This window comes from Sardina pilchardus, chromosome 6 (genome assembly GCF_963854185.1).
Source record: "Sardina pilchardus chromosome 6, fSarPil1.1, whole genome shotgun sequence".
In the NCBI taxonomy this organism is placed as follows: Eukaryota; Metazoa; Chordata; class Actinopteri; order Clupeiformes; family Clupeidae; genus Sardina; species Sardina pilchardus.
In genome coordinates, this window is record NC_084999.1 from 31,072,534 (window position 1) to 31,084,515 (window position 11,982).

General features: G+C 40.6%; 1 long non-coding RNA gene across 1 annotated transcript; it reads left to right on the forward strand.

Moving 5' to 3' along the window:
* The first annotated feature begins 923 nt into the window (after positions 1-923).
* On the forward strand, positions 924-2,273 carry LOC134082171 (uncharacterized). The gene is made up of 3 exons (XR_009939590.1): positions 924-1,304; positions 1,837-1,990; positions 2,137-2,273. It is a non-coding gene; the product is annotated as an uncharacterized LOC134082171 (long non-coding RNA).
* Positions 2,274-11,982: the final 9,709 nt, after the last annotated feature.

The following is an 11,982-nucleotide window of genomic DNA, read 5'->3' on the forward strand; positions in this document are numbered from 1 at the left end:
ACGCGATTGCTGTCTCTCTGCTAGACCAAGCAATATGAAAACACAGAAAAGCAATCGATCTCACCAAATCTGGTGAATGCACCAGCAGTCCCCGAATTCGGCTTTTTCTCTTCGTGCGCCCTCTGTTTGGTAACGCAACGGTCCAAACTGCGCACAGCGTTTAACTAATGTGAAAGTACGTTTCCTCGGTATTGTTGTTAGTTTCAAACTCGAAGGAAAACATTTACAAACACTCGTTGCCGCAGCACTGAGTAGGCTAGGCCTACTGGCGCCACAGATTCAAAATCTCACACGCACTTGCTACCCTCTTCAGACCGCCCCCATCATAGCGCATTCGGGTAAGGTGCGCGGGTGCGCGTGCATATAAAAAAAATACATAGAAATAAGTAGGCTACATATACATACAATGATATTACATGAGAACAGAGTTATTAGGCTATATGCAATTAAACAATGTAATATTTAAGAAATGGCACCTAAACCAATGTGGCAGTGTGTTGTGCGACATTTTGGGAAGCCAGGACTATGCACAAATTAAAACGAGTTTCTGGAGTGAAACTTTGAATTTAGTCAGACCTGTGTGATAGAAGAATATGGCAAGGCTCTATTTCTAGCTCATATCGAGAAGAACGCACGATGGAAATAACTGTGACTAACTGTGGATAACTTGTAGCCTAGAACATGGTAAGAGTTCATTGTCCTATACGTTTAGCTATGTTGGAATGTAGGCTAATTTGTGGTTTTGTATACGACTGAAACACGTTTGCTTCGATGTTCGTTTGCAAAAATATAAAACACATCTCATGCTAGATGAAGTTCATCGCGGGATGTGAGCCTGGGTCACCTGCATGACAGTCACGCACCCATCCACTAGCCTATGTCCCTGCTATTGAAATCATCCCAGATAGCAAGGTGACATTGATATGATGTTGATTTTCCATCTAAATCATCATTTTGGTTGAGATTGAAATCTCAATGGTAAATCGACATTGAAACAGCATTACAATCCTGACAAAAACCCGACAGTGCAAGAGCATTGATAACAGATGCATTGAAACAACATTGGTTTATAGTTCATATTGTCATAATCGATAGAGCATCGATATAGCGTTCACGAAAAGACATTGAAAAGTCGTGGATTTATGATTGACAGGGAAATCTTAACGTGGTGATTGAAAAGTGGTGGGTTTATAGATGACCGCGCGACGACGTTTAAACTGTTTGCGGGTCGGGAGATCATTGGGAGCAACAGTTCAGTCAGACCAACGGTGTTCAACTCTCTCTCAAGTTCGCCGCTCCTAATGGTAAGCAAGCAGCATTTATTTATCTAACGTTAATGTTTCATTGTGAAATTGTACTAGGCTACATCAAATGTTCACAGTTTATCTGCATTGTACTGTACAGTAACGTTACGACTTAAGTAATTAGCCTACTACAAACAGACTCATGCTTGTTTAACTAAATATTAGGCTAGCCTACTTTGTTACGACAGATCATCATCATAATGTTATTAACATTACTCGGCAGTCTAGTTTTGAATTAGGCCTAGCAGCTACTTAAGTTCTCTGTAAGTTATTATTCGTATGATTTACATAAAATATTTGCTACGTTACGGTCAAAATGTTAGGCTGAAGATGATGTGCTGGTTAACGTGTTTGCTAACTATGCAACTCCGTGAGTCTAACTTAAAAAAACGGAGTTATGCCAACACCATCTTCTATATATATATTCTATGATTATTCTTAAGGTTCACTTGTAAGTAGCCATCAGTTTTAGTTGAACACATATCTCTAACACTGTCTCTTTTTCCCTTCTATTTCTGCCTTCTCACTGCAGCTGGATGGTGGAGGATGACTAGCTGCAACCGGGAGGTTTATGGATGAATGGATGGCAGTGAAGCACAGCACACGTGGATAAGTGAAGAGTGGATAAATAAATTGCACTTGCCTTTCAAACTGAAGAAGTTGTCCATGGCCTACCTACGTTTTCAGTAAGTTGTATATTCGTATGATTTACATAACATATTTACTATCGCTGTCAAAATGTTTCACTTAAGGGTATAGCCATCAGTTTCAGTTGAACACATTTCTTTAACACTTGTCACTTTTTTCTTCTATTTCTGCCGTCTCACTGCAGCTGGATGGTGGACGATGACTGCAACCGGGAAGTGTATGGAGGGATGCTATACAGAATGGATGGCAGTGAAGCACAGCACACATGGATTTCTGAATTAAGAGTGGATGAATAAATGCACTTGCTTTTCAAACTTATAAGAAGTTGTCCATGGTTATTTGTGCAAGCTTGTGTAGCCTACAGCCTAGCTTCTGGCTAGCCTTATCCTGGCTGTAGATAAAGCAGGATATGAATTTACCAATATTTTGCCTGCTTAATACTGGTTTACTGTGGTTTAATATCAATTGAAATACCATTGAAATCACGTTGGTCTTTAGTTGGGCTGTAATTTCAACGTTGTTTCAATATTAATTTTCATTGAAACAGCATTGAAATTCCATTGATTTGTAGTAACACTTTCAACGTTAATTCAATGATAATAGAGGGTGCAAAATGTTGTAGATCAACGTTGCAGTGCGATGTTGATTCAATGATTCTAGTGTTGACGAGGTAATGTTGATTGAACGTAGATTCAATGACTAATTGCTATCTGGGATACTACAAATAGCGTCACATCACTCTAACTGTAAACAGTGGTAGACGGAGTTTTTAGGAAATAGACCAAAGTCTGGATTTGTTTATGTATTGTATGGTCGGACTAATGAGATGTCGGACCAATGGGCTTCTTTTTTTCGGACCAATGGGATGTCGGACTAATGGGATCTCTGGTCAATGGTTCATTTTCGGACTAATGAGATGTCGGACTTATGGGATGTCGGACCAATGATACGGAACCGCTTAATTGAAGGATCAAAACAATGAGCAAGACGACCTTCACCCAGTGGGGACCAGCTAGGTAAACTTACCTTTTAACCTGCTTGCTCTTGCAACTATTTTCTAGTCACCACCATCATCAATTCACTAAACTTTACCCTAGCTGATTCCCCACCTGCTAACAAATGCTAACAAATAATAACAAATGCAAGCAAAAACCCAGTGAGGACAAGCAATGCACAGTGAACCTGTGGCAGCTAGCTAAGATACAGTAAACATAGCACTACAGTACACATTGATGATCCCTGGGGACATAAAAGAAACGCTGGATTATTTGGCTGATAGGCGAACTCTTTATCTTATTACATTATTAGTGTGCTTGCAAAAGCACACTATTGTTCTCCGTGCGTTTCATATACTACTTATTATTTATCTTAAGTCAAACTTTTGTCTCCCTATCTTGTCCTAGGGATTTAGAGCTAGAGACGCCGTTCCACCTCTCACGCGTCGGTCCTGATGCGAGGATGGTGGCTTGTATACAGCTTTTTGATACGCCTTGTCGTTCTCCCGTTATTCCAGTTTTTCCGGTCGATTTTTTCCCATAGGAATGAATGGAAAAGTGATTTTTGAGCGCTGATGCCCACACATTTGTCCACCTGTAGCCCAAACCGTAAGACATAAAGTCATGAAATTTGGTACGCTGATAGAGGAGACTACCCTGATTGACACCACCAGGTTTCATGCTCGCCACTCTCACGCTCTAGTGCCACCAACTGGTCAAAGTTGGAAAACGCGTTCATGCCCGTAACGTTTGATCCGTATGGCCGATTTTGATAAAACTTATACCGTTGGAATCCTCTGACTCAGCTGATTCCAACGCACTATGTGACGTCATTTTCCGCCATGATGGATTTTCCACCATTTTGAATTTTGTCCAAAGTCAAAGTAAAGCAACTCTGGCCGCATAGTTCCTCCGATCGTCATGAAACTTGGCACGCGTGATCTACAGACCAAGGCGGATCAACCGCCTTGATTTCGCCTTCATACGTCCAAGCGTTCGCCTGTGACAACCAATTAAATTCAGCGAGCGAAGCCGCCAAACAGGAAGTGTGCCTATCTTGGAAATACTGTGACGTATGAAAGCCATATTTGGTGGGATGACTTGAGACCCCATCCAAAGCACCCTCAATAAATTTGGTGTTATTCGGTCTGTCGATGGCTCTATAATTAGCAAAAACGTGTGTGTTGGCGAATGTATACTATTAAGCAGAATAGCTCATCTTAAATTGCTTAGGTCATGCAGAAATGACATTTCAGAGTGATTTAAGATACAATGTTGATATTTTAAAAAAAAATCAAATCGAGGCCATTCTTGTAAAACATACTGGTGTAATTCTCACAGCACTATGGAGTCATTCCATGTATTTTCATACCTTCATTATGGAATGGTAGTTGACTTCCACTGTTCAATTGGTCATTGGATGACAAGGATTGTCCGCAACGGTACAATGTGGGTGTGATTCTAGGATGGTCCGCATCGGGGTGTCTCATCCTGAGACTGGTATATCTAAGCAATGCCATGGCCCCGAGGGGCAAGTACGGACTTACGCGCTGTTAGGTATTGTTTGTGTTCATTTGGTATATATACTCGACAATCACACGATGTTTCATACTGACGGTGTGTTTTGGATGATTTGTATTGACCTGAGCATTCTGGGTAAACTTCACTCCAAAATTCGCCCTGTCTGAGGATTTTAAGTTTCGTTTTCTGTTGTGATGATGAGCAGACGGCTGTGCACAAAAAACATAGATAATTAATTTACCCTTAGACAATTCCTGCAGTTATCCTGAGTAATCCAGCCCTTTACATTCAGAGATAAGATCATTGACAAAAAGTAAGTTTGATACATACATCGTTAATTCACACTGGTATGCAAGAGGTTTGCTAATACACTTAAACTTGCTCTTGACATGATTTCCATGAAGTAATATACTGTAAGTGTTCTCTGAAATTATAATACTTCATGTGTTTAGCTTAAGAATCTACTGTTTAGCGTTTCTACTGTAAGGACGTAGACTAGTCTTGCATCTCTGTACTCTTCTTCTGTTGAGGTGTTGTTGCCTAGTGACGCCCTCTCGTGCAGCCTCATGCTAGTTCATTAGAGACGTTATCTAGTAGTACACCACAGTGTTGGTGAAGTTCATGACGTTAGTTTTGAGTGAGTTTACTGCCAATTACCTTAAGTTGAAGTTGTGTGCGTGTATGACAACAAAAGTAAGTGACCGTAACCTTCGGTCATGTGTATTGGGAGTGGGATGTATCTTTCACGTTGATATGCAAGGACTTAGCATGCTAAACGGAGCATTAGCATTAAGGGTTTGAAATGAAGGAAGCCTGTGTTACTTGTGTGAGAAGTTGAGCTTATAGAATGAGAGATAGCGATACAGTTTATTTAGTGACCATATTAATGACAGTTTATTTGGTTCTTTACAGACCACTATACATTATAAGTTTATTCATGCTGTTGTATGGTGGAAGAAAACTCAATAAAGAAACTAAGGAGAAACTACTGCTTCACAACCAGTATTCTAACCAAAGATTCTAGCGCTGTATGATCTTTGGTTCTAACTGACGCCATCCAAGCAACACAATCAATCAATCCATACAGTCCTTTAGCCCCATAGACAGTAAAAGATAGCCCTCATTAACAATCTCCGACTGGAGGAAGTTTGTACCTGTGCTGTGCGAGTTAACGCTATTACACAGTAGGCTACCGTTTACGCCGCTAGATGGCGTTATTGACCACATAATAACTGTAGTCACGAACAAAAAGGTTTCTTTTCTTTCTTGAAGGGGTTAGCGTTGCCATTGCTGTATGTGTGTCCTGGCTTACAATTCAGTTTAATGAGCTTAGTATTCAATGCATATCTGTATGCTGCAGATATATTATCTATAAATAGCCATCTACCTATATTTCTCTGTATGTATGGAATCCTGAATGTCTCTGCTGGAACAATACAAAGTTAAACCCCATCTCTTCTCCGTCCTATATTCTAACCGATATACCATCCAGTATAGTGCCACTACCCTACCTGAATCAGTGCAAACCTATAACCTTCCCAATAATAATAGTAATAATAATTAGGTAAAAATAATAGTTTCTGCTTTAGGGAGAAATCTCAGAATTCCCCTCCAGCTAAGGAAAGTGGGAGCTATGTTTTTAGACTCAGTAGGCAAGCTTATGTGTGGAGACTTAAACTGTGAAGTTTGGCCCACTTATTGTATAGCAGTTAACAATTCTAGGTTCAATGAATTACATCCAACACAAAGTGTTATAGAAAGTATTACTGTGTGTTTCATTTAACTATTGTTCATAGTAAACATTTAATTAATTTAGGCTATGGGTGGTATAGGTGAATTATTACCACACAGTTACTATCTAAAACTAGAAAATGTAATTCCATGGAAGGAATTACCATTGCATGTAAATGCAAAAAGGTTGCTAGCTGTGTAAAACATATTAGGCCTATAGTTAAAAAGACAACTAGGCTAAACTGAAGAATAGATAAATAACAATTACAATTCCAAGTTGGAAAGTCACATTTAAAAAGTGATTTATGAAAATGCATCAAAATTGTGGATATAGGCTATTTTGGAAAATAACTCTTCATTTATTAGAATTTAAAAGACTGAAATGAAGTTGCCAACTTCAAGTTGCAAGAGCTGACTAAGTAGCCTACAGTGAAACGACTGGTAGGATAGCTTACATAGCCTTCATATCTACACTAATGCAGGTTAAAAGTAGGCCTAGGCTGACACCATTGGAATACTGTACGGAATACAATCTCAAACAACGCCAATCAACGATGATGCAGCAACAGGTAGGATATCTAGCAAATGTAACGTTAGCTTATTAGGATAATTTATGTAGACTACACATATTACAGGATGAGCTAGTATGTTCTTCGAAACCGTTTCCAGGTGTGTGAGTGTGATTGTCCTAATAGGAATAAGCGACTGTGAGAAGGCTTGAACCTAAATCAACTAGTAGGCCTGTCTATCAGGTTGGACTTCACTTAAAACGCTGCTCTGTAGAGATGGCTAAAAGCCCTTGTGTAAGCCCTGTTCGCCTTGCAGCCTACCCCGACGTTAAAGGGATATTCCGCCATTTTTGGAAACACGCTCATTTTCCACCTCCCCTCGAGCAAAACAATCGATATTTACCTTGTTCCCGTTCATCCAGCCATTCTGTGAGTCTGGCGATACAACTTTTAGCTTCAGCCTAGCATAGATCATTGAATCGGATTAGACCATTAGCTTCTCGCCTGCTAGCTTCATGTTTAAAAGTGACTAAGATTTCTGGTAATTTTCCCATTTAAAACGTGTCTCCTCTCAAGTTAGAAAGTGCAATAAGACCAACTGAAAATGAAACCTGGCGTTTTTCTAGGCTGATTTGACATGGAACTACACTCTCATCTGGCGTAATAATCAAGGCAACTTGCAAACGTACCATAGGCGCAGTGATATCTTATGCAGCATCTGAAAATAGTCCCCATAGACAACAAGCAATAGTAGTGCCAGTAGCTGCAAGTTGCCTTGATTATTACGCCAGATGAGAGTGTAGTTCCATGTCAAATCAGCCTAGAAAAACGCCAGGTTTCATTTTCAGTTGGTCTTATTGCACTTTCTAACTTGAGAGGAGACACGTTTTAAATGGGAAAATTACCAGAAATCTTAGTCACTTTTAAACATGAAGCTAGCAGGCGAGAAGCTAATGGTCTAATCCGATTCAATGATCTATGCTAGGCTGAAGCTAAAAGTTGTATCGCCAGACTCACAGAATGGCTGGATGAACGGGAACAAGAGGTAATATCGATTGTTTTGCTCGAGGGAAGGTGGAAAATGAGCGTATTTCCAAAAATGGCGGAATATCCCTTTAAACGTTAGCCTGGAGCAAGTTTGGTTGTCGTTAACTAAATACAGTGTTTACGTTGACGTTAGGTTAGATTGTCTTTAGCTGTTGATAACGTTACCGAGAGCAAACCGGTTAGGCTACTGTAACGATATAAACAAATCAAGTAAGGAGTAGCCTAAGAGACAAGACGATAACGTCCTGGTTTACAGCAGCTGCAGCTGTTACAGCTTAATGAGTAGACGTAACGTAACATTCACGTAGCCTGGTTCAGCGCATCGGCGGTGGCATGGCTTTGGATCAGAGATCCTTGATTACTGACAGCTGCGCACTGACGTAACAATTAATCTTTGCCGCCAAAGGGTCTCAATGTAAACTCTATGGGAATTTTAATTTCTTTTATCGTAAATATCTCAAAAAGTATAAAGTTCACACATTTGAAAAATACATAGAACAAATCTCCGTTACAAGTCCTGTGTAGGAGTGCTTGAATGACGTCAAACGGCTCAGTGGTTTTAGAGCCTTTGATAGTTGATTTTGGTCGGAAGCAGAATAATAATTATAACGATAATAAGAAGAACAGGGATAACAGTACATTGCATTTACATGCAATGTAACTACGTAATCCTTAATTGAGATTTCATTGAAAGTGATAGGTTGAACTTTTAAAAAGGGGTTTTAAAAACTGTTTTTGTACTTTCATTTTATTATGTCATAGCCTACTGAACTGAATTCTAAGAGTTAAAAACAAAGGATAAAATAAATGTTTTGTGATGCTTGCATTGCATAGTATTTCATTTAGGATAAGCTATATTAAAGCAGTTAGAAGTAACAGTAGTCACTTGACATTTCTGAGGATTTGCATATTTCCACCAGGGCAGTGGTAAAGACATTCTTCAGTGGAGGCACCACACAGTTAATCACGCTATCAACATCTTCTTACCTTTTCTTCTGTTATTACTATTCTTTAACTTTATGGTAGACAGTGAGTCCAGCAAATTGAGAACCTAGGATCCTGTTTATGTTTATGAATGTGACTATGTGTATAGTAGCCTATATGTTGAGACATAAGGGTGGAAAAATAGGTTACATTTATATAATGCAAATGATTAAGTTAACAATGTCATTGAATATGTTGTACAAACAAGAAGAGCGAAATGGTAAACTTTTAAGAAATCATCATCCACATCATAGTTTGATGCTGTGTGGGGTTATGGACTTGACAGTTTTGCATGGAATTGCTCATACAGTATATACATATATATATATGTATATGTGTGTGTGTGTGTGTGTGTGTGTGTGTCTGTGTGTGTGTGTGTGTGTGTGTGTGTGCCTTGTTGCCGGTGTACAGTATTTCTGAATCTGAATATGGACAGGAAATGGCATAGCTTTTATCACATGCAACCAATCCAAAATCGATTTCATATTAGGGATGTTAACCGGTGACTGTTTGACCGATGGTTGACCGTATCCACGTTAACCGACCAAAGTTGTCGCTAGTCGGTTAACAAAAAAAAAAGAGAGGCATCTTTAAAATATAGCCGCAAGCGGCGATGGCGGGCCCGAGCACCAGCGGTGCGGAGACCTGTGAGATTTCGGAATCTAACAAAGCAACATGTGCGTGTTGGTGGGCATGTGCATGAGCAACACACATGCCCACCAAATTTGGTCAATTTTCCTGATTGTATGTGTCAGCCACAACAGACAATATGCTAGTAGCATAGAGTCCCTAAGCCACACCCTAGGCGAGAGCTCTATCTCTGACTATCGATAGCAATAACGCTAGACAGACACAGACAGAGGGGGTAGAGACAAATGGATCAATACAATAGAATATACACTTTTTTGATCCCGTGAGGGAAATTTATTTCTCTGCATGTAACCCAATTTAACCAAATTAGTGAACACGCACAGCACACAGTGAACACACAGTGAGGTGAATCACACACTGACCCAGAGCAGTGAGCTGCCTGCCCAACCAGCGGTGCTGGGGGAGCAGTGAGGGGTTAGGTGCCTTGCTCAAGGGCACTTTAGTGGTGGACTGGTTGGGGATTGAACCGGCAACCTTCCAGTTACAAGCCCCAAGCCCTAACCAGTAGGCCACGGCTGCCCAGAGGGAAGGAGGGAGGGAGGAAAGAGGGAGGGAGGGAGGGAGGGTGTGTTTGTGTGTGTGTGCGTGTGTGTGTGCGTGTGTGTGTGTGTGTGTGTGTGTGTGTGTGTGTGTGTCTGTGTGTGTGTGTGTGTGTGTGTGTGCGCGCGCGCGTGCGTGCGTGCGTGAGAGAGAGAGAGAATGACGGGGGAGGGGTGAGAGAGTGTCTGTGAGTCTGTGTAGAGAATTAGCAGGGGACGAGAGAGACATGCAGCTGAGAGAGAGAGCACCTACTCCTGCTCAGCTAAATGGATGGAGTATATGACACATGCAAGCACAAATAAACCTAAATACTCACTTACTGTGAACATGGCTAAAGTCAAAATTTCAAAATTGCAGCATAGGTTGATATGATTATAATTATTCGTCAACTCGCTTCAAAATATTTTAGCTAAAACTGTGTCCACCACAATCATTAATGCACTTTCTAAAAAACACAAACAACACCAAATTCAAAACTTTGCATATGACTGTCACTACAAACACACTAACTAATACTCCATCAAATTTCATCCAAATTAGTCACTGTTTTCTACCTATAACACCAACTTTTTGTTTCTTTTACAAGACACCTAGATTCAAACCTTCGCCATTTCAATATACTTTTGTATACTTTTTAATATACTATACTCAGAGCAGTGAGCTGCCTGCCCAACCAGCGGTGCTCAGGGAGCAGTCAGGGGTTAGGTGCCTTGCTCAAGGGCACTTCAGCTGTGGACTGGTCAGGGATCGAACCGGCAATCCTCCAGCTACAAGCCCCAAGCCCTAACCAGTAGGCCACGGCTGCCCAAAGGGTGTGTGTGTGTGTGTGTGTGTGTGTGTGTGTGTGTGTGTGTGTGTGTGTGTGTGTGTGTGTGTGTGTGTGTGTGTGTGTGTGTGTGTGTGTGTGTGTGTGTGTGTGTGTGTGTGTGTGTGTGTGTGTGTGTGTGTGTGTGTGTGTGTGTGTGTGTGTCTCTCTCTCTCTAGAAAGCCGCGCGTGTGTCAATGTGTGTGTGTTAGTTAGGGAGGACCCGAGAAGGGGGGTGACAGAGTGCGTGCGTGTGTCTGTTAGTTGCAACAGAGAGAGAGGCAGAGAAGGACAGAGAGGAGGGGCTGTGTGATTGGGCAAATATGAAATAAAAAGTAACTCACTTTCTGTTAACATGGTTAAAATCAAAATTGCAGCATAGCTTGATATGATTATAATCATTCATCAACTCGCTTCAAAATATTTTAGCTAAAACTGTATCCACCACAATCATTAATGCGCTTTTAAAAATCACAAACAACACCAAATTCAAAACTTTGTATATGACTGTCACTACAAACACACTAACTAATACTCCATCAAATTTCATCCAAATTAGTCACTGTTTTCTGCCTATAACACCAACTTTTTGTTCATTTTATAAGACACCTAAGTTCAAACCTTCGCCATTTCGATATACTTTTGAAATTCAAAAATCTGGTCGCAATTTCTCTTGGGCAACCCCTCAAGATCATTTTACTGCTGAAATGACATAATTTCGATAAACCGTCTAGGAGAAGTATTTCAAAATACATGATGTGCAAAAATCAGAAAATCTCACATAATTCAAATTCTTCCTAGATTCACTATATAGTTTGAATGTAAAACTTGTTCAGAATAATACAACACACATGTCCACCAAATTTGGTTCATTTCCGTGAATGTATGTGTCAACCACAGTAGACGGCGCGCTAGGTGGCGCTATAGAGTCCCTGAGCCACACCCTAGGCCACAGCTCTGTGTCTGAGTATCAAATGCAATTCTACATATGCCAGCTAAATTGCAAGAGTTTTAGAGCATGCCAAGTTGGTGAAAAATGTTACTGGTAAGAGAATTATACTATAATAATAAGAAATATAGCCGCAAGCGGCGATGGCGGGCCCGAGCACCTGCGGTGCGGACGTGTGACATTTCGGGATCTAACAAAGCAACATGTGTGGGTTGGTGGCCATGTGCCTGAGCAACACACATGCCCACTAAATTTGGTTATTTTTTGTGAATATATGTTTCAATCACAACAGACAACA